Genomic DNA, 24525 nt, shown 5'->3' with positions numbered 1-24525 from the left:
TTTTATTTACAATTGTATATATATATACATCTTTTCTCCACAATATTAGAAAATGCTCAATTCTAATTATTATTAAATTGAAATCAATTAGTTTAACAAAAGTAATTAAATGAAGCTGATTTCAGTTCACTTCAGTCACACAGTCATGTCCAACTCTTTGCGACCCCATGGACCAGAGCACACCAGGTCTCCCTGTCCATCACCAACTCTCAGAGTTTACCCAAACTCATGTCCATTGAGTCAGTGATGCCATCCAACCATCTCATCCTCTGTTGTCCCCTTCTCCTTATGCCTTCAATCTTTCCCAGCATCAGGATCTTTTCAAATGAGTCAGTTCTTCGCATCAGGTGGCCAAAGTATTGGAGTTTCAGCTTCAACATCAGTCCTTCCAATGAACCCTCAGGACTGATCTTCTTTAGGATGGACTGGTTGGATCTTTTTGCAGTCCAAGGGACTCTCAAGAGTCTTCTCCAACACTACTGTTCAAAAGCATCAACTCTTCTGTGCTCAGCTTTCTTCACAGTCCAATTCTCACATCCATACATGACTACTGGAAAAACCATAGCCTTGACTAGATGGACCTTTGTTGGCAAAGTAATGTCTCTGTTTTTTAATGAAGCTGATAAGTTAGTGAAAATTTGAACTACCTTATAAAATCTGCCTCAAATTTTCTGAAACTGAATTCTAAAATGCTGGGTAGAAACTATTTAAAAACCCAATTTAAAAGCAAATTTAAAACTCAACCACTTTGGGAAATTACCAAAAGAAAATAAGTACTTTTTTTTCCCTTAAAAAAGTAGGAAAATATGTATAACGAATAATTTACAACAGCATAGAGATGTTCAGGAAATCTTGCAAGAAGCTAAAACCCTGTTATTCAGTTTTACAGTACTTCTCTTAATGTAAGATTATGTCAGTGTGACTTTATTTTAAAATGAGAATTCATAATCTACTGGTCATTTAAAAAATCTGTCAGCCTTTCTTTTGTAATTTGACAGTACTGCATCTACTTCAGTTCTTTTGTATGTTTGTAACTTTTTATTTTTTATTTTTTTTTTCAGAGAATTTTACTTTTATTACAGAATTAAGTCTACAGGCAATGTGTATACACTGTAGTTCTGTATGTTTGTAACTTTTTAAAACCCTCTGAGCTTTGTAATTCCTTTTCTACTTTCTGATATCTATCTCTGTTCCTAAGAGTTCGCAGCTCTGTCTTTTGTCCTATTTTCTTTCCCTTGCCTACTCTTTATCCCCCAGAGCATTTGCTTTCCTGGCTTCTACTATAACCTGGACACAGAAAACTCTCAAATTTTCATGCCTCTGTTACTTTCTTGCCTTTAACTTTTCAGTGACTCTCCAATGGCATTTAGGCTAGCATTCCAGTTTTACCCAGGGCTTCCCTCATAACTCAGTTGGTAAAGAATCCACCTGCAATGGCAGGAGACCCCCATTCGATTCCTTGGTCGGGAAGATCTGCTGGAGAAGGGATACACTACAGACTCCAATATTCTTGGGCTTCCCTTAAGGCTCACCTGGTTAAAAAAATAAAATAAAATCTGCCTGCAATGTGGGAGACCTGGGTTCCATCCCTCGGTTGGGAAGATCCCCTGGAGAAGGGAAGTGAAAGTAAAGTCACTCAGTTGCGTCTGACTCTGTGACCCCATGAACTATAAAGTTAATGGAATTATCCAGGCCAGAATAATGGAGTGGGTAGCCTTTCCCTTCTCCAGGGATCTTCCCAACCCAGAGATCTAACCAGGGTCTCCTGCATTACAGGTGGATTCTTTACCAACTGAACTACTAGGGAAGCCCTTGGAGAAGTGAAAGGCTACCAGTTTTAATCAAGTTCTACCATATCTTTTAAGACAGAATGTAAACACTTGACAGATGCTGCTTCCTCTGATTAGAAAATTCTTATTCTGCTTTTTGCTAAGCTGAAGCCTATTCATCCTTCAAGTTTTAACATAAATATGTTAAATGGCCTTCAGAGGCCTTCTCTGATATCCACAGTACCAATTAAGTCCCCTCCACTTCATTTCCTCATACCCTATTTTTTGTTCAAAGGGATTATTTCACAGTTTGCTGTTATCTGTTTATTTGTATGATTATGTGAGTTATATCTGTCTTTGATCCTATGCTGTAAGCACTCTGAAGACAGTAACCATACCAGATTTATTATCCACTCTATCCTCAGAAACAAATACAGAAAGTCTCAAAATATAAGTGGATGAACCAATTAAACACTTTTTTAACTTATGAGCTATAGTTATATTTTCAGTTGTTGGAAGATTTATACATATTGTTAATTGTTACTTCCCCAAACTTTTCATGTCAAAAACTATATTCATCTTTTCCTGAAAGAGACTCCCCGTCATTGCTACATTTTATAAACCTGGAATCATCTTGATTTTATTTCATTTCCCCCCATTATTGTTTTATTCATGAAATAACTCTGTTTCTTAATTCATAATTTCTCTCATATTTTCATTTTTTCTCCTTCCTGCAACCATAAAATTCATTATCACATTGAAAATACAAACTCATATTTTATGTATATTTTCTTGTGAGCTAGAAGAATGTTTGAAGAATGTGTTCTGTTCATGTAGACATAATTCCACATATCTCTTTGTGATAAACATATAATGATCTTTCAGGTCTCTGTTTAGAAGTCACATTTTTGTAGGAAAATTCTTTTTTGTTATTGTCACAAAAGATCCTCAGATCCTGAAATGGGGTTTAGTGATCTGAATGTCATTTAAGGTTTTAATTGGAGTTGATACCTTTAGAAGGAGGAGAAAGAAAGCATGATGGGCTAAGAGAGAAGCCGGTCTATGATGGTGGCCTGATGGCTGCCTCGGTTGACTGCAGGGGTTCTGAAGCTAAAATGGTACATCAGGTTGTTCTGTGTTAGTTCAAAATGTCACACCATTTTTATGTTCACCTCCATCATTGGGTGAGCCTGAGAGGAGACTGACCTTGTATAAAATCACATGGCTGTCCAAGGGTGAGGTAATCCCTGAAGCAGCTGACAATGTCAGTCCCATCAGCATGCACATTTCTTACTTGGTGGAGCTGGGTGACATGTCATAGTTTCCACCACAGTCACTGAAGGCTGAATTAGTGCAAGTGTTTTGCGTACTGCTTTCCAGTTCCAAGGGAACTTTGGGTTTATTCATATGGTTTAATTTATTTAATTTAAACAGAAAACACAATCTAAGGACATTTAAAAAAATCACTTATCTAGGATTTGTTGATTTAGGATTCAGGATAATGTTTATTGTATTATTCAATGCATTTTTCTGTCCTTTCCAGTATTTTTGAATAAAAAATAAACATGAGTTACAGTAACCTTCTTTGAACTTTCAATATTATACTATGCTGATCCAGATCTTGGCATCAGATAACCTTATTGCAGTTTTCTATGTAGTTATGTATTAATCATTATTCCAAATTTCCACAAGGAAAAGTTCTTCCTCAATTTAATTCTAGAAAAATACCAGAAATACAGCAGTGCATTTACCAAATATGTTTTTGAATGAATGAGAATTGCTGTGCGTCAGATTCCAAAGATGTAATTTGAGTGGAAACTTGTGACGTGATTCCTCCATGTGTCTTGTCTATAAATCATGAATCTTATAAATTCAGGAAGTACAAGACTACAAGCTCATGAATGGATCTGAGGCACAAAATTCTGTTAGAGTAGCAAGCTGGACTCTTGGTCACAACAAGGAGAATCACTTTTATCCAGTTTCTCACTCTCTTAAGAACGTCTTTTTGATCCTGTAATTAACTTGGCATTTGAAGAGTGATAAATTTAAATCTTCTCTTCAAGAACTTGTACCAAGACTAGAACTGAGCTATCCATGTGGCATATTTTATGTAAGCCAGCTCATGGAACTTGCTCTAACAGCCAATCTACTTTACCGAAACCGTATCCCAATGCCAGAATGTAACTATTACAAACTCACTGACGAGCAAATACCAAGAGTGACGAAAGGAAGAGGGGAAGATGTTGATAGCTGACAGTGGGTCCTGATGAAGTTCATTTCTATAACTGACCTATCACACATTCCTGGCTTTGATCTGATATTGAAAGAATTTAGGGTTAAGTGATAGTGAAGTGAAAGTAAAGTGGCTCAGTCATGTTCCACTCTGCGACCCCATGGACTGTAGCTTACCAGGCTCCTCTGTCCATGGGATTTTCCAGGCAAGAGTACAGGAGTGGGTTGCCATTTCCTTCTCCATAGGGCTAATTAAATGGAATCAATTCAATTTTTCCTAAATTTCTATGGTTCCATGTTTGGGTTAGCATACCTAAGTACAAAGGAAAACCTCTGAATTGTAAAAGCTAAGTCTTAAAACTGTGTTTGTGAACTCAAGCTTTTTATGTGCAATAGTCACATAGAACTGTTCCAAGTTTTATTTAATATTTTACTTAAATCTACTTTTGTTAACCCAAAACGTTTTTAAAGAAAAAAATTAAACCACTAATTAAATTAGCAATTAATTAAAAAAAAGAAACTATCGTACTTAGCAATAGAAATCAGCCAATACTTAAATACTATTATATTTAATTCAGATTTCATGAAAAATTATATATGATTGAGAGAATATGCCCTACACAGTGGTAAGTAGTCTCTTAAAGATTAGTTTAGTTGTTCCCTTTTCCTTGCCCACTCACATCCTACATAGTTTCAAGCTAGAGGTCTGTCAGAATTTGGGAATAATAGCCCTAAAACTATCAACATATGAAATCATATTATTCCTGAACTTTAAGTATAAGAACCTCAGATTTTTTAAAAAAAGATTTAATCATTATCTTACATAGCCTTAATGAGCAAATTTGCATTCCCTGGTGAGGTTCATTAGTGAAATTATTAAACAGTATTGTGCATAAAGTTAAACATAAGAATATTTTATCACCCTGAATTGCATTCAAATCTGTTTCTTTGCTTTGAATAAGCTTTAGAATGGGAACTCAAAAGCTGAGAACCCTTCTTTTCTCATGAAATCATAGGGTCAGTAGAATCTTGGATAGGTCATGCAACTCCATCATCTGACTTCAAAGTTGGATACATCTAAACTACTCCTAACAGATGAAGTTCTGTTCTATTTTAAGATACCACTATCAAAGGAAACTTTAACTTTATTTTCAGGGCTATTTCTTCAGTATTAATATCTTTAACTCAGTGGGAAATCTGAGCATTTAAGGCAGAGTTGATCTGCTAAATGTTGGTATTTGTTGATATGCTAAATGTCTTATTTAATTTCAAATAACAAAAAAATTGTATTCATCTTTCAAAAATAATGCTTAAATCTATCCTTGTCTTCTCTTTTCTAAACTAAAAATCTGAGGTAATTTTTTAATTATGCAAAAAATATGAAAATTTATGAGGACTTCATAGTTTTTAAAATGTGGACTTTTGAAATGGCTATAATTTTCACATATTGGAATAATTTTCTATTACAGCAAGCAGTTTTCAAATACCCAATTTTTCACACTAGTTTCCATACTAATACTTTACTTATATTATTCTGTTTCATAGCTTTCATCAGGAAAAAAAATTGGACAATGATCCAATGATGTATTTCCCAAGTTTATAGTTTTGTCATTACTTATCAGATATCCTAAGAATAAGCATTCCCACTCAGAGTAGAATGTAACTTTTTAAAAAATATTTCCGCTTATGTTTTGCTAAGCCACTTTCATTGACCTATTTAGAACATTACATTAACAAATAAAAATGTCTAGAAGGCAATGGCACACCACTCCAATACTCTTGCCTGGAAAATCCCATGGACGGAGGAGCCTGGTGGGCTGCAGTCCATGGGGTTGCGAAGAGTCAGACACGACTGAGCAACTTCACTTTCATTTTCACTTTCATGCACTGGAGAAGGAAATGGCAACCCACTCCGGAGTTCTTGTCTGGAGAATCCCAGGGACGGGGGAGCTTGGTGGGTTACCATCTATGGGGTCGCACAGAGTCAGACATGACTGAAGTGACTTAGCAGCAGCAGCATGGGGAAAGTATTTAATGACATTATATCATAGAGACAAACCAAAATATTATATCATGAAATACTGGTAAGACTAAAACAAAAGTTCCAGAAATTGAAAGTCAAATAAGTTGTTTATTTATTTCACTTTATGGAAATGGATGTTTCTAATATGTACATTTTTCATGTAGTTAGATTTTTTTAAAAAGATGAAAAATCTGTGTATTGATTAAAGCTTTATAACCAGTGAAAATGCCACATGGAGGAGCCAATCCAATCGAATCAGTTCAGTTCAGTTGCTCAGTCATGTCCAACTCTGCGACCCCATGAATTGCAGCACGCCACGCCTCCCTGTCCATCACCAGCTCTCAGGTCTACCCAAACCCATGTTCATTAAGTCGGTGATGCCATCCAACCATCTTATGCTCTGTCGTCCCCTTCTCCTCCTGCCCCCAATCCCTCCCAGCATCAGAATCTTTTCCAGTGAGTAAATTCTTCACATGAGGTGGCCAGAGTATTGGAGTTTCAGCATTAGCATCAGTCCTTCCAAAGAATACCCAGGACTGAGCTCCTTTAGAATGGATTGGTTGGATCTCCTTGCAGTCCAAGGGACTCTCAAGAGTCTTCTCCAACACCACAGTTCAAACATCAATTCTTCGGCACTCAGCTTTCTTCACAGTCCAACTCTGTCATCCATACATGACCACTGGAAAAAACATAGCCTTGACTAGATGGACCTTTGTTGGCAAAGTAATGTCTCTGCTTTTGAATATGCTATCTAGGTTGGTCATAACTTTCTTTCCAAGGAGTAAGCATGTTTTAATTTCATGGCTGCAGTCACCATCTGCAGTGATTTTGGAGCCCCAAAAATAAAGTCTGAAACTGTTTCCACTATTTCCCCGTCTATTTCCCATGAAGTGATGGGACCAGATGCCATGATCTTTGTTTTCTGAGTATTGAGCTTTAAGCCAACTTTTTCACTCTCCTCTTTCACTTTCATCAAGAGGCTTTTTAGTTCCTCTTCACTTTCTGCCATAAGGGTGGTATCATCTGCATATCTGAGGTTTTTGATATTTCTCCCAGCAATCTTGATGCCAGCTTGTGCTTCTTCCAGCCCAGCGTTTCTCATGATGTACTCTGCATATAAGTTAAATAAGCAGGGTGACAATATAGAGCCTTGAAGTACTCCTTTTTCTATTTGGAACCAGTCTGTTGTTCCCTGTCCATTTCTAATTGTTGCTTCCTCACCTGCATATAGGTTTCTCAAGAGGCAGGTCAGGTGGTCTGCTATTCCCATCTCTTTCAGAATTTTCCACAGTTTATTGTGATCCACACAGTCAAAGGCTTTGGCATAGTCAATAAAGCAGAAATAGATGTTTTTCCGGAACTCTCTTGCTTTTTCAGTGATCCAATGGATGTTGGCAATTTGATCTCTGGTTCATCTGCCTTTTCTAAAACCAGCTTGAATATCTGAAAGTTCACAGTTCACATACTGCTGAAGCCTGGCTTGGATAATTTTGAACATTACATTACTAGCTTGTAAGATCAGTGCAATTGTGCGGTAGTTTGAGCATTCTTTGGCATTGCCTTTCTTTGGGATTGGAATGAAAACTGACCTTTTCCAGTCCTGTGGCCACTGCTGAGCTTTCCAAATTTGCTGGGATATTGAGTGCAACACTTTCACAGCATCATCTTTCAGGATTTGAAATAGCTCAACTGGAATTCCATCACCTCCACTAACTTTGTTCGTAGTGATGCTTTCCAAGGCCCACTTGACTTCTCATTCAAGGATGTCTGGCTCTAACTTGACTTCTCATTCAAGGATGTCTGGCTCTAGGTCAGTGATCACATCATTGTGATTACCTGGGTCATGAAGATCTTTTTTGTACAGTTCTCCTGTGTATTCTTGCCATCTCTTCTTAATATCTTCTGCTTCTGTTATGTCCATACCATTTCTGTCCTTTATCAAGCCCATTTTTCATGAAATGTTCCCTTGGTATCTCTAATTTTCTTGAAGAGACCTCTAGTCTTTCCCATTCTGTTGTTTTCCTCTATTTCTTTGCACTGATCACTGAGGAAGGCTTTCTTATCTCTCCTTGCTATTCTTTGCAACTCTGCATTCAGATGCTCATATCTTTCCCTTTCTCCTTTATTTTTCACCTCTCTCTTTTCACAGATATTTGCAAAGCCTCCCCAGACCGCCACTGTGCTTTTTTGCATTTCTTTTCCATGAGGATGGTCTTGATCCCTGTCTCCTGTACAATGTCATGTACCTCCATCCATAGTTCACCAGGCACTCTATCTATCAGATCTAAATCTATTTCTCACTTCCACTGTATAATCATAAGGAATTTGATTTAGGTCATACCTGAATGGTCTAGTGGATTTCCCTACTGTCTTCAATAAGTCTGATTGTGACAATAAGGAGTTCATGATCTGAGCCACAGTCATCTCCAGGTCTTGTTTTTGCTGACTGTATAGAGCTTCTCTATCTTTGGCTGCAAAGAATATAATCAATCTGATTTCGGTGTTGACCATCTAGTGATGTCCATGTGTAGAGTCTTCTCTTGTGATGTTGGAAGTGGGTGTTTGCTATGACCAGTGTGTTCTCTTGGCAAAACTCTATTAGCCTTTGTCCTGCTTCATTCCGTATTCCAAGGCTAAATTTGCCTGTTACCCTAGGTGTTTCTTGACATCCTACTTTTGCATTCCAGTACCCTATAATGAAAAGGACATCTTTTTTGGTGTTAGTTCTAAAAGGTCTTGTAGGTATTCATAGAACCATTAAACTTCAGCTTCTTTAGCGTTACTGGTTGGGTCATAGACTTGTATTACTGTGATATTGAATGGTTTGCTTGGAAATGAACAGAGATCATTCTGTCGTTTTTAGATTGCATCCAAGTACTGCATTTCAGACTCTTTTGTTGACCCGATGGCTACTCCATTTCTTCTAAGGGATTCCTGCCCAAAGTAATAGATATAATGGTCATCTGAGTTAAATTCACCCATTCCAGTCCATTTTAGTTCACTCTTTCTAGAATGTCGATGTTCACTCTTGCCATCTCCTGTTTGACCACTTCCAATTTGCCTTGACTCATGGACCTGACATTCCAGGTTCCTATACAATATTGCTCTTTACAGCATCGGACCTTGCATCTATCACCAGTCACATCCACAATTGGGTATTGTTTTTGCTTTGGCTCCATCCCTTCATTCTTTCTGGAGTTATGTCTCCACTGATCTCCTGTAGCATATTGGGCACCTACAGACCGGGGAGTTCCTCTTTCAGTATCCTATCATTTTGCCTTTTCATACTGTTCATGGGGTTCTCAAGGCAAGAATACTGAAGTGGTTTGCCACTCCCTTTTCCAGTGGACCACATTCTGTCAGACCTCTCCACCATGACCCGCCCGTCTTGGGTGGCCCCACAGGGCATGGGTTAGTTTCATTGAGTTAGAAAAGGCTGTGGTCCTAGTGTGATTAGATTGACTAGTTTCCTGTGATTATGGTTTCAGTGTGTCTGCCCTCTGATGCCTCTCTCAACACCTACCGTCTTACTTGGGTTTCTCTTACCTTGGACGTGGGGTATCTCTTCACAGCTGCCCCAGCAAAGAGCAGCTGCTGCTCTTTACCTTAGATGAAGGTTACCTCCTCACAGCTGCCCCTCCTGACCTGAACGTGCAGATCAGGGGCGGCGGCCTAGAGGAGCTACTCCAGTCTAAATATCTTTGATGATTTCTTTGTCCTGATATCACTTAGAGCCACCCACTACCAAACTGATTAAGTCTCACCTTTGTTTTAAATAAGACACTGTTAAAATGATGTCCTGTGATTTCAAAGGCTAGTTTGTAAAAGACATAATTATATTGACCCTACTGTCTCTTGGTTCACTAGCTCTGGGGGAAACTAAATCTTATATCATAAGCATGGTCCAGCAATCTTATGGGAAAAGTCACATGGGAAGGAGTTCTTGGCTTCCTGTCACCAACCAGCACTAATATGTCAAGCATTTGAATGAGCGTTCTTGGAGTCAGGCTCTAGACTCAAGTAAACTTTAAGAAGACAGTTGCTTTGGCCTACATATTAATTGTAGTCTCATAAGGAACTCTGTATAAAATGGTAAAGATACATACTTTTAAGATGCTAAATTCTGGGATGATTTCTTAAGTAGCAATAGATAGCTCATACGTTATCCTAAGCTCTAAAGGAAGAGTCTTTCATCTTCTTTTCTGATTACAAAAGTAAAGTATTACGTCGTTTTAATATCAGTTTTATGTCTGGAATATTACAAATCAGGTAATATAGGAAAAGATAAAAATAGAATAAAATCAACACACTCCCAGGTAGACAAGGATATTTTTTATTTTAATGATTATCTGTGATTTTCTAGACAGGACTTTATAGATAGAGTTACTGAACACATAAATAGAGATTTTGAATATATGAGGAGAATTAAACAAAAACTATATCTGTGATATTTGATAAACTCAACTTTAGAGATTGGTTTGATAAACTGCACAGATTCATTGTGCAGTTTACAAAATAGGTACATATATAGGTACATATACGTATATACAAAATAGGTACATATAAATATATACACACATTTCCCCCCCCCACCCCCCAAGAGGTAAGTTTTTTATGCAAGTTATGTGGGAAGAGAGTAGTAACACAGTCACTCTGAAGACACCATTAACTGATGCCTGAAACTTAAGTGAGTGAACCTAAGAGCTAAAATGTAGTTGTTTTGTTTGTTTGTTTGTTTGTTTTTACTAAAATGTACACTCTTCAATGTCATATAATGTGTAGGTTATATGCTATACATTGAAGCTACCAGAGTAAAGGTTTTATAAAAAACACGATTTGAATTTTTCAGCTTTATTTTTTTGTTATCATCACTTTTTTTTTTCTTCTTTTCTTTCTTCTTTTGGACTATACTTTCTTGAGTAATCTTCAGTGGTAGACTTCCCGTCTTAACCTTCTTTCTTTTTTTTTTAAAGTTAATCCTTCATTCCCAAGATGAAGTAAACATGGAAAACTTGCTCAAGCAAATCTTTTCAGCACTTCTACAATTTTACATATCATGCATCAGTCTTCAGTTTATAAGAGATTTGGAGTTTACCTTAGAGTAATTTACAATGTACACATCTTTTGTTATTAATATATCAATCGTTATTGATTTATTTATATTTTATTTTTCTGCCTCTATCTTATATAAGATTTTTTATATTTTATATATTATAGTATTTTTCTGATGTAATACACACATACACATACACAGAAATGGACACAGGCACATTTTGGCAATGTTTTTTAAATTTTTTCATATTGTATTAAAAATCTATTTCATACATATTTATTGATTACTAATGTCTTATATAAAAGTTGTCCCTCTTTAATCTGTTAGGCAGACCAGGTGTTTGTTTATTAATTTTAAACTTGTCAATGAAATTTAGCTCTGCTATTTTCTTTTTTGCCATGTTATTAATTAAATATCATGAAACGAATACTACATAGACATGTAATTTCATTAATTTGGCAAACACACAGTTTTATAACTATCACATGATCAAGATACAGGATACTTCCACAAATAGTTATTTATCATGCCTTAATAGTCAATCTCTTGCCTCAATCCCACTCAAAATACACATGCAATTGCTGATTTTTCTATCCCAATTATTTTAATTTTCAGAATATTACATAAATGGGACAGTATAAAGGGTAGAACCACTCAGACCTTCTGGACCATCTGCTACTACTACTACTAAGTCACTTCAGTTGTGTCCGACTCTGTGTGACCCCATAGACGGCAGCCCACCAGGTTTCCCGGTCCCTGGGATTCTCCAGGCAAGAATACTGGAGTGGGTTGCCATTTCCTTCTCCAATGCATGAAAGTGAAAAGTGAAAGTGAAGTCGCTCAGTTGTGTCTGATTCTTAGCGACCCCATGGACTGTAGCCCACCAGGCTCCTCCATCCATGGGATTTTCCAGGCAAGAGCATGCACTACAATTCTAATCCAAGATTTGAGCTCCATAATCTATTATGTGAACCAAGGCAACCCGACTTCTCTCTCTGGCCAGTCTTGCTACCTTTTATGTCTTCTGCTCTTTCTTAGATGGCTCAGTGGTAAACATAAATAAATAAATAAATAAAAAATATCTGTCTGCCAATGCAGAAAATGTGGTTTTAATCTCTGAGTTGGGGAGATCCCCTGGAGGAGGAAATGGCAACCCACTTCCATATTCTTGCCTGGAAAGTCCAATGGACAGAGGAGCCTGGCAGGCTACAGTACATGGGATTAAAAACAGTTGGATTTAACTTAGCAACTAAGCAAAAGCATGAGCTCTATGTCTTCCACAAGTTTTGTTTCCCTAAGAAACATTCTTCCCACTATTTTTGTCCTCCCTTCCCAAGACAGAGACCAGAGCAGTGTCAACTCCTGAAGAAAAACAAATGTTTCTACTTAAATGTCAACTCTTTAAGAGAAGTTGGCATCTAAGTAAAAACTGGAAGAATGACTATATTCTCTCAAAAACAAATTCTGTGGTAATGTTTCCAGAAATTGAATAAGCCCTTGTATACACTTAGATCAATTAGTATACTGAAAATTTAAGCTAAATTTGTATTTTAGACAAAATTTTCTGTTAGGATGCATATTTTATTTACAAAGAGGAAATAAATGTGGGGATCCAGGAACAATTACAGATAAAGAAAAAAATTATTTTTGTTGGAATGTAATCATGATAGAGGGGAACAAATGTAAACAGGAAAACCCAATGGAATCCAAGTTCATAGATGGATAGTTGAAGATATTATAATATAATAAGGAGTACTGTGTTGCATAGAAAGTATAAGAAGGGTGGGTTTTTCAGTTTTTCTCTATATTAGGAAGAAATAATTTAGTGTTTCCCCATTAAGAAAGATGTTAATTATAGGTCTTTATTTCTTGTTCTTTTTTAGTTTGATGAGAGTTTTTATTATAAGTGGATGTTGTACTTTATTATACTCTTTGATGTATTATTGAAATGATGATATGGTTTTCTTCTTTAAACTGCTGATGTAATAAATTAATGATTGGCTTTTGAATGTTGAATCAACCTTGTAATCCTAGTATAAACCCTTTTGGTATGTATATGTTATACATTTATGATATTGATGAAAACAATAGCAAAAAGAATAAGTGGAAATTATTTGGAATTTTTGTTGTAATTGTCTACTGGAAAGAAGTCATCATATAATATCATTTCAAATAGTATTGAGGCAAATTAAAATGTGTATTTAAACTTTAGGGCAAAAACTTTAAAACATAGCTATAATGAATAAGCCAGTGTGTTGCTTCCTTATGAATATTTGGTTTTAAGCAGGAGACAGATTTCTTGTTTATCGGAAAGCAAATAACTTGATCTCTAAACGTACAAAAGAATTAATGATGGCCAATATTTACCAAAAAATAGTATGCCAAGAAAACTAGATCTTTTTCCATGGCTAACTATCTTTTAAATGCAAAGTCAGAGCTATTTTCAGTCTTTTTTTCAGAAAAAGTCCAGTGTGCATTTTAATATTTCAACTGGATATCTGTTCTGTGTAATCAAGAGGACTATAGCCTATTGAGAGTGACACAAAATAATACCATTTAGGTAATTTTATTTTCTGCTGTCATTGATGCAGTAGTCCCTCCTACATACTACTTTTGAAGTATTTATTGTCAAAAATTGAAGTTTTCATAAAGCAAGTTGACAATGCAATAATTCACTTTAGTCTTGTCATTAATATAACATTGCTTTGTCTAAGTTTTAGTTCTGAAAACTTCAGGTTTTGAAATTAATTTTACTATGGTCAAGAAACAACAGTTAGAACCAGATGTGGAACAGCAGACTGGTCCCAAATTGGGAAAGGAGTACACCAAGGCTGTATATTGTCATCCTGCTTATTTAAATTTTATGCAGAGTACAGCATGCAAAATGCCAGGCGGATGAAGCACAAGCTGGAATCAAGGTTGCTGGGGGAAATATCAATAACCTCAGATACACAGATGACACCATCCTTATGGCAGAAATGAAGAAGATCTAAAGAGTCTCTTGATAAAAGTGAAAGAGGAGAGTGGAAAAGTTGGTTAAAACACAACATTCAAAAAACAAAGATCAAAGAATCCGGTTCCATCACTTCATGGCAAATAGAGGAAACAATGGAACAGTGACAGACTTTTGTATAAAAAATCACTGCAGATCGTGACTGCAGCCTTGAAGTTAAAAGATGCTTGCTCCTTGGAAGAAAAGCTATGACCAACCTAGACAGCATATTAAAAAATAGAAACATTACTTTCCAAAAAGGTTCTGTCTAGTCAAGGCTATGGTTTTTCCAGTAGTCATGTATGGATGTGAGAGTTGGACTATAAAGAAAGCTGAGTGCCGAAGAATGGATGCTTTTGAACTGTAGTGCTGGAGAAAACTCTTGAGAGTCCCTTCGACTTCAGGGAGATCTAATCAGTCAATCTCAAAGGAAATCAGTCCTGCATATTCATTGGAAGGACTGATGCTGAAGTTGAAACCCTAATATTTTGGCCACCTGATTCGAAGAACTGACTTCTTGGAAAAGTCGTTGATGCTGGGAAAGATTGAAAGCAGGAAGAGAAGGGGATGACAGAGGATGAGATGGTTGGATGGCCTCACTGACTCAATGGATGTGAGTTTGAGCAAGCCCTGGGATTTGGTGATGGACAGGGAAGCCTGGCATGCTGTAGTCCATGGGTCACAAAGAGATGGACACATCTGAGTGACTGAACTGAAGGATATTACACATATCATCAGACTCTTTTGTGCCTTGGAAAGTGTGAGTCATGGAATACTAGAGTCATGATGCATTTTGTGAGTACAACATTAATGATAAAGCAAAACACTACTTAATAAGGTGAAAAATGGGAAGTTTTATCATTATTGTTGTATTTTTATTATCAATCTACTGTTTAAATATTAGTAAAACAATGCAGATAGCCTCTTTATACTCATACCTTAAAATCTAGGATAATGGTGGTAGTGTACACTTATGATATCTTTTAAAAGATAAATTAATGTCAATAATTTAATAAAGATATCAGGGGAAATATTGAAGGTTAAGCAACATACAAAACTAGCTAAGAAAGTTATAAATGTGTATTAGCTGTGTTCTTCAAAATTAAAGTTTTTGTTGGCACCTTATAGACATGTATTACATTCAAGAAATATTTTTTAAATGAATGGTTGGTTGGCATGCTTGAGCAAGTTTTAAAAGTAATACATATCTTTGAATTGTATTATTAAGGCAAACACCCCTTCTTTTGATCATAAGAACTATTTTCTATGTTAAACTGATACTGTCTACTTAAGATATACTTAAAAGATCAGTGTACTCACTCAAACATCCACAAAACTTTTATATAAGACAATATGTGTGTGTGTGCTCAGTCACTTCAGTCGTGTTCAACTCTTCATGACCCTATGGACTATAGCCTGTGAGGCTCCTCTGTCCACGAGATTATCCTGGCAAGAATACTGGAGTGGTTTGCCATTTCCTCCTCCAGTGACCCTCTTGACCCTGGGATTGACCCTGTGTCTTCTGCAGCTCTTGAATTGACAAGCAGATTCTTTACCACTGAGCCACCTTGAAAATCCATATGAAACAATATATGAATATCTAAATTATATGGCACAGCATGTCAGCAGCAAATGTGGATGTCAAGGGGGCAGTTGTTTTGCACTGTGCTCTAAGCAGTTTCATACCTGACCTTGGTCACTTGATAGAACTCCAGAACTAGCTGATGGCAAGGAATATAACTAATGTTTGCTGGACAGATTAGACACTGTTATTTTAAAATTTAAAATGCATGTCTGTTTTCTAAAAATATATTGGGAAATTCCCCAGTGGTCAAGTGGTTAAGACTCCATGTACATGAGGGCCTGGGTTCAATCTTTGTCGGGAAATTAAGATCCCACAGACGGTGCAGTGAAGCCAAAATAAAAATAATAATTAATAATAATGATTTTTTTATTGATTTATTCCAAAATCAAATAATTTTCTCTTATTTAAAAGGATTTGTGAATATAATTCTTTTTAATTTAAAGCAAAAAGAATTTTAGGAAAAATACACTGAAAACACTGAAACTTCCCATTCCTAGGCATATATACAGAAACGATGAAAACTCTAATTTAAAAAAGACACATGCATCCTCATGTTCATAACAACACTGTTTACAATAGTCAAGACATGGAAACAACCTAGGTATCCATCAACGGATGAATGGATAAAGAAAATATAGGATATATATACAATAAAATATTCAGTTCAGTTCAGTTCAGCCGCTCAGTCATGTCCGACTCTTTGGGACCCCATGGACTGCAGCATGCCAGGCTTCCCTGTCCATCACAAACTCCCAGAGCTTGCTCAAACTCATGTCCATTGAGTCAGTGATGCCATCCAACCATCTCCTCTGTTATCCCCTTCTCCTCCTGCCTTCAATCTTTCCCAGCATCAGGATCATTTCCAATGAGTCAATTCTTCACATCAGGTGGCCAAAGTATTGGAATTTCAGGTTCAGCATCAGTCCTTCCAATGAATATTCAGGACTGATTTCCATTAGGATTGATTGGTTTGATCTCCTTGCAATGGAATATTACTAACCATAAAAAAAAAGAATGAAATAATGCCATTTGAAGCAATATGAGAGGACCTAGAGATTATCATGCTAAGTAAAGTAAATCAAGCAAAGAACAATAATATGATGTGATACTATATGATAACATAACAAGTACCTGATATCAGTTATATATGGAACCTAAAAATAGTACAAATAGCTTATTTATAGAACAGAATCAGACTCATACAGAAACTCTGCAGCATACCAGGCTTCCCAGTCCATCACCAACTCCTGGAGCTTGCTCAAACTCATGTCCATTGAGTCAGAGATACCATCCAATCATCTCATCCTCTGTTGTTCCCTTCTCCTCCTGCCTTCAATCTTTCCCAGGATCAGGGTTTTTTTCAGAGGAGTCAGTTCTTCACATTAGGTGGCCAAACTTTGGAGCTTCAGCTACAGCATCAGACCTTACAGTGAATATTCAAGACTGATTTCCTTTAGGGTTGACTGGTTTGTTCTCTTTGCAGTCCAAGGGACCCTCAAGGGTCTTCTTCAACACCATGGTTCAAAAACATCATTTCTTTGGTGCTCAGCTTTTTTCATGGTCCAACTCTCACACCCATACGTAGCTACTGGAAACACTATAGTTTTGACTATACAGACCTTTGTCAGTAAAGTAATATCTCTTTTTTTTTAATATGCTTTCTAGGTTTGTCATTGCTTTTCTTCCAAGAAGTGTCTTTTAATTTCATGGCTGCAGTCACCATCTGCAGTGACTTTGGAGCCCAAGGAAATAAAGTCTGTCACTGTTTCCATCATTTCCCCATCTATTTTCCATGAAGTATGTGACCAGATGTGAGAGTTGGACTATAAAGAAAGCTGAACACCACAGAATTGATGCTTTTGAACTGTGGTGTTGGAGAAGACTCTTGAGAGTCCCTTGGACTGCAAGGAGATCCAACCAGTCCATCCTAAAGGAAATCAGTTCTGAAAATTCATTGGAAGGACTGATGTTGAAGCTGAAACTCCAATACTTTGGCCATCTGATGGGAAGAGCTGATTCATTTGAAAAGACCCTGATGCTGGGAAAGACTGAGGGCAGGAGGAGAAGGGGATGACAGAGGATAAGATGGTTGGATGGCGTCACCGACTCAATGGACATGGGTTTGGGTGGACTCCGGGAGTTGGTGATGGACAGGGAGGCCTGGTGTGCTGCAGTTCATGGGGTCTCAAAGACTCAGACACGACTGAGATACTGAACTGAAACTGGATGGGACCAGATGCCAAGATTTTAGTTTTCTGAATGTTGCGTTATTTACTACCATACATACTACCATGTATAAAATAGATAAACAACAAGAATTTATTGTTTAGCACTGGGAACTATATTCAATATCTTTAAATAAACAATGTTTCAATAACCAATAATGGAAAATAATCAGAAAAAAATTATGTGTGTGTGTGTGTACTCTGCATATAAGTTAAATAACCAAGGTGACAATATACAGCCTTGACATACTCTTTTCCCAATTTGGAACCAGTCTGTTGTTCCATATCCAGTTCTAACAATTTCATTATTAGTCAAACCATAGTAATTCAAAAGGAGTAGAAGGGAAATTTTACCCCTCCTTGACTGTACTAACCTATTGATAATAGTATTGCTTCAATAATGAAGGCTCAGCAGAATACCTAATCAAATATTTTAGGTTCGGTTCAATATTTAAACAGTTCAACTTCTGTGATTATCTTACTAATATGTTGCAATGATAATTTTGGAGAAACAGTGAATCAGTATTTTATAATTTCTTACTACAGAAGGGTTCAATAAAATTTTATAAAATATAAATTGACAAAATAAAACACAAAATTTATGATTGACAAATAACTCTTAGAGCATTATATTTGATTTTGTAAAAGTAATTGCAATTTTACATTATTGAACTTTGCCATTTGATATTGGAATACATTCTTAAATGCGGTAATGTTAAACATCATTTTAATGTACATTTCTCACTTTATGCTTTTTGCTAATAATTTATTACTTGCTGTTTATTTTATATATATTTTAGACTAGGGAAATTATGTTAGACAAAAGGTAAACTTGAGCTATTTTCTTATTTGAGTTCAAAATGAGTCCTAAAGCAGCAGAAACAACTCACAACATCAACACATTTGGGCTAGGAAGTACTTACAAAGGTACAGTGCAGTGATGGTGCAAGAAGTTTTGCAAAGGAGACCAGAGTCTTAAAGATATAGAGCACCATGGCCAACCAAAGGAAGTTGATGATGACCAACTGAGAGGATCATTGAAGCTGATCCTCTTACAACTACAGGAAAAGTTCCAGAAGAACACATTGTTGACCATACTATGGTCATGCAGCACTTGAACCAAACTGGAAAGATGAAAAAGCTCAATAAGTGGGTACCTCATGAACTGACTGCAAATTAAAAAAACATCATTTTGAATTATCATCTTCTCTTGTATGCAACAACAGTGAACCATTTCTGTATCGGATTCTGTCGTGATATGTGACAAGAAGTGGATTTTATATGACAACTGGCAATGGCAAACTGAGTGGTTGGACCTAGAGGAAGCTCCAAAGTGTTTCCCAAAGCCAAACTTGCACCAAAATAAGATCATGGTCACTGTTTGGTGATCTACTGCCCTCTGATTCTGCTGCCAGTCTGATCCACTACAGCTTTCTGAATCCTAGTGAAACCATTACCTCTGAGAAGTATGCTCAGCAAATCAATGAAATGCAAAAGTTGAACAAATTTCGCTACAAAGTTTCACTCCATCTGTCCTATTCACCTGACCTTTTGACAACCAACTACTACTTCTTCAAGCATCTGGACAACTTTTTGCAGGGAAAATGCTTTCACAAGCAGCAGGAGGCAAAAACTGCTTTCCAATTCATTGAATCCCAAAGCACGGATTTTTAAGCTATAGGAATAAACAAACATTTCTCATTGGCAAAAATATGTTGATTGTAATGGTTCCTATTTTGATGAATAAAGATGTGTGTGCACCTAGTTATAATTATTTAATATTCATGATCTGAAACCACAATTACTTTTGTACCAACCTATTATTCATTCGCTGGATCATTGAAAAAGCAAGAGAGTTCCAGAAAAACATTTATTTCTGCTTTATTGACTATGTCAAAGCCTTTGACTGTGTGAATCACAATAAACTGTGGAAAATTCTGAATGAGATGGGAATACCAGACCACCTGACTTGCCTTTTGAGAAACCTGTATGCAGGTCAGGAAGCAACAGTTAGAAGTGGACATGGAACAACAGACTGGTTCCAAATAGGAAAAGGAGTATGTCAAGGCTGTATATTGTCACCCTGCTTATTTAACTTATATGCAGAGTATATCATGAGAAAGGCTGGGCTGGAGGAAGCGCAAGCTGGAATTAAGGTTGCCAGGAGAAATATCAATAACCTCAGATATGCAGAAAACACCACCCTTATGACAGAAAGTGAAGAAGAACTAAAAAGCCTCTTGATGAAAGTGAAAGAGGAGAGTGAAAAAGTTGGCTTAAAGTTCAACATTCAGAAAACTAAGATCATGGCATCTGGTCCCATCACGTCATGGGAAATAGATGGGGAAACAGTGGAAAGAATGACAGACTTTATTTTTGGGGCTCCAAAATCACTGCATGGTGACTGCAGCCATGAACTAAAAGACGCTTACTCCTTGGAAAGTTATGACCAACCTAGACAGCATATTGAAAAGCAGAGACATCACTTTGCCAACAAAGGTCCATCTAGTCAAGGCTATGGTTTTTCCAGTGGTCATGTATGGATGTGAGTGAAAGTAAAAGTGAAAGTGAAGTTGCTCAGTAGTGTCCGACTCTTTGCGACCCCATGGACTATAGCCTGCCAGTCTCCTTCATCCATGGAATTTTCCAGGCAAGAGTACTGGAGTGGATTGCCATTTCCTTCTCCAGGGGATCTTCCCAATCCAGGGATCGAACCCAGGTCTCCCGCATTGCAGGCAGACACTTTACCATCCGGGCCACCTGGGAAGAGGTGGACTATAAAGAAAGCTGAGCACCGAAGAATTGATGCTTTTGAACTGTGGCGTTGGACAAGACTCTTGAGAGTCCCTTGGACTGCAAGGAGATCCAACCAGTCCATTCTGAAGGAGATCAGCCCTGGGTGTTCATTGGTAGGATTGATGTTGAAGCTGGAGCTCCAATATTTTGGCCACCTGATACGAAGAGCTGACTCATTTGAAAAGACCTTGATGCTGGGAAAGATTGAAGGCAATAGGAGAAGGGGACGACAGAGGATGAGATGGTTGGATGGCATCACCGACTCAATGGACATGGGTTTTTGTGGACTCTGGGAGTTGGTGATGGACAGGGAGGCCTGGCATGCTGCAGTTCATGGGGTCGCAAAGAGTCAGACACAACTGAGTGACTGAACTGAACTGAATTTTTCATTCAATATGTATTTTTATAAACTAATTTACACACTAGTAAACAAAAAACTTTTAGTCATGCTAGATTCTAAACCATGTAAGGTATTAGGAAGTCACCTGGCAATTATTTGCCTTAGATGGAGTTAATAAGATGAATGCTGTCACTGTGCAATATAGACACATATGTATGAACATAATAGCTTGTTACATAACTTTTGTGCTTTGTGTAAAAATATTTCTCTATGAAAAGGCTTTTATCAGTGATATATTTGCAAATTTAACAAAACTCTGAAACTAGCATAGTATAATTTATTCCTGAGCAGAGGAGGGGGATAAACCTTTTAGATGAAAGCACAGGAAAGTGTTTCCACTTGAATAGAAAAGGTAGCAATCCCAAAAGGTTTATTGAACATGAAAACTTGAAATGCTGTAATGCTCCTAAGGAATTAAATGATGTAGTAATAAATCAAAAAAAGGATATGAATTACCAAAAGTGTTTGCATAATTGTCATGTACAAGTGTCATTATAGTACATTAGTGTAGGATTCTAAAAAAAATTCTATAGAAGAATTTGTTTACTAAACTGTAGAAATTATGCTTATTTTTCCTCCACATATTAGTATTAGGCCATTCATCTAGCTTTCAAAATTTTCCACTTAATACAAACTTTTACTCACTTAAATGTGTGACATGATTTTGTTTCTAATGCTCACATATATAGACTTCTAAAGTAAGTGGCGACTTCCCAGGTGGCTCAGACAGTAAAGTGTCTGCCTGCAATATTGGAGACCCAGGTTCAATCCCTGGGTGGGGAAGATCTCCTGGAGAAGGCAATGGCAAACCACTCCAGTACTCTTGCCTAGAAAATCCCATGGACAGAGGAGCCTGGTAGGCTACAGTCCATGGGGTCGCAAAGAGTCAGACATGACTGAGTGACTTCACTTTCACTTTCAAAGTAAATGGTAGAACCTACAAAGGAGCCCAACAACAACAAAAGTAACTTTAACAAATATTCATCGAACATTTATAATTTTCCAGCTTCCCTTCTAGGAATACAAAAACTATAAGACATGGATCCCATGGAACAGGAAATACCAACCTGTCCTAGTATTCTTGCCTTAAAAAGTCCTATGAACAGAGGATCCTGTAGGGCTACAGTCCATGGAGTCACAAAGAGTGGGACATGATTGAGCAACTGAGCACAGCATACAATGTATGAAATATCTGAGAGTAAAAATTTGCATTCTATTAAAGTGTAATAGCAAAATAAACAGATAGTAGAATAATAAATATATGACTGATGGTGATAGGCATTACAAAGAAAAACTAAATGAGAGCAAAAGTCAATAAATGATGCCAGGGTAGTGGTTAATTTTATTGTATTTTTGATGGTGATATTTCACTTATGAAATGTTATTTGAACAGAAAAACACAGGAAATGAAGGAGGATGTCATACAAATATAAATTAAAAGCATGTTCCATGTAGAGGAAATAACAAGTACATAGAACCTGAATGAACAGCTTGTCTGTTGCATTTGAGGAATAACTAGGAGGCAACTAAGAAGGTCATAGAGATGATAGAGAAAGAACGTAGTGATGGATGAACATCTAGCACTTAGAAAAGCTTTGAATTTTTATTTTTATTTTTCTAGCAGCAGAAAGAAACCATCTGATTTTATTTTTCAGAAAAGTTGCCTTGTCAAAAACAGACTGCAGAGGAGGGAGAAGTGGAGCAAGTTTGGAAGTAAGGAAATCAAACAGATCAATAATTCAAGAACATATTATGTTGTTTTTACCAAATCAATGGTAGTGGAAATGTTCAGGCATGGCTTGTTCTATATGTATTTGGGTAGTTGATTAATATAATTTGCTGATGAATGGAATGGGCATGTGCAAGACAGAATATGTCAACATTTATTTTATCTCCAGAAAGTGAGGATGGAATCTTTATTTCCTGATATGAAGAGAACTTTGGGTAGAGGTGTCTTTTCTGATTGAATAACACAATGATTATTGGGATCTAGTTGTATGACAAGCGACAATAGTAAGTGTAAAGCTTAAGAGGTGAACGATCATAATACATTGGGAATAGATGTCATCAAGGAAGCATTGTGTTGAATCTCCTGTTATATAAAGGAATATATGAGTGAAGCCACTTGGGGTGAAGGAGACTGCTATAAATTCAATCTTACAGTTCCCAGTGAAGAAGAGTGTATAATCAGATATGTGTTATTAAAATAATCAAATGTAATGAAGGTAGAAAAGTAGAACAATAAGATACATTAAAAAAAAAAAAAAAAACACAGAGGTTTTAAAAAGAAGTACAGAGATTTGAGAAGAGAATATCAAAGAGTAAAAATGACACTGATATGTACTCCTGATCCTAAGGACAACAGCATTTGGAATGTTTTTCCCCACTTTGAAAAAACTCGAATGATTCAGGGAAGAATCAATTTTTTTTTTCTCTAATTTTACTTTATTTTTAAACTTTACATAATTGTATTAGTTTTGCCAAATATCAAAATGAATCAATTTTACTAAGGCAGAGAGATACAACAAACTTTCACAAAGAATTCTCTAATAGGCAAGATAATTATTTCCTTTGAAACAAGTTATGTAGAAGACAAAGGGAAAGGCTTGGAAGTAAAGGAAATCACACTGACAATAAGAATTAGGAAAAAGATAAACAAAGATTGTACTTTTGACAGAGACCGAGAAAACTGCAGTTTTATGGTTTAAAGCCTGTGGTTTAAAGATTTTAGGATAATATAGCCTGATGCTTCTAGAGTCAAAAAACTGCTCCTTTCATAATTTTATTGACTAACTTTTAATTCACTTAATTAATCATTTATTAACTAAGAATTAAATATTAAAGTATCTTAAAAGTAAAAGAAAAACATGTTATACTAACAGTAATCAAAAGAAAATTTTGGTGATTATATAGCATGATGTAAGATAGATTTTAGAGCAAAATGCATTACTAAACATAAAGAAGTCATTTTAAAATTATAAACAAGTAAAAGGGTCAATTCATCAGAGGAATATAGCAATTCTTAGCTTTTAGAAAACCAATAAAAGATATTTGGTACACATTAAACAAAAACTTATACCTTGAAGAAGAAATGGAAAAATTGGCAATTATATTAAATAATTTCAAACATTCCTCTTTTAATATTTTTTGCAAGTACTCTGCAAATTTAGAAGATACAGAAGACTTAAAAAAATCATCAACTAATTAGAAATGATTGATATTATAGAAATAGGAGAATCAGATCAGATCAGTCGCTCAGTCGTGTCCAACTCTTTGCGACCCCATGAATCGCAGCACGCCAGGCCTCCCTGTCCATCACCAACGCCCGGAGTTCACTCAGACTCACGTCCATCGAGTCAGTGATGCCATCCAGCCATCTTATCCTCTGTCGTCCCCTTCTCCTCCTGCCCCCAATCCCTCCCAGCATCAGAGTCTTTTCCAATGGGTCAA

At 36.5% G+C, this 24525-nt stretch overlaps 1 pseudogene; it reads left to right on the top strand.

Moving 5' to 3' along the window:
* The window catches only part of LOC104988592, a 104398-nt pseudogene that overhangs the window by 27523 nt on the left and 52350 nt on the right, over positions 1-24525 (top strand).

This window comes from Bison bison, unplaced genomic scaffold (assembly GCF_000754665.1).
Source record: "Bison bison bison isolate TAMUID 2011002044 unplaced genomic scaffold, Bison_UMD1.0 scf7180017864136, whole genome shotgun sequence".
Taxonomy (NCBI): domain Eukaryota; kingdom Metazoa; phylum Chordata; class Mammalia; order Artiodactyla; family Bovidae; genus Bison; species Bison bison.
Note: the sequence above shows the minus strand (reverse complement) of the source record. Positions and strands in the feature narration are given on the sequence as shown.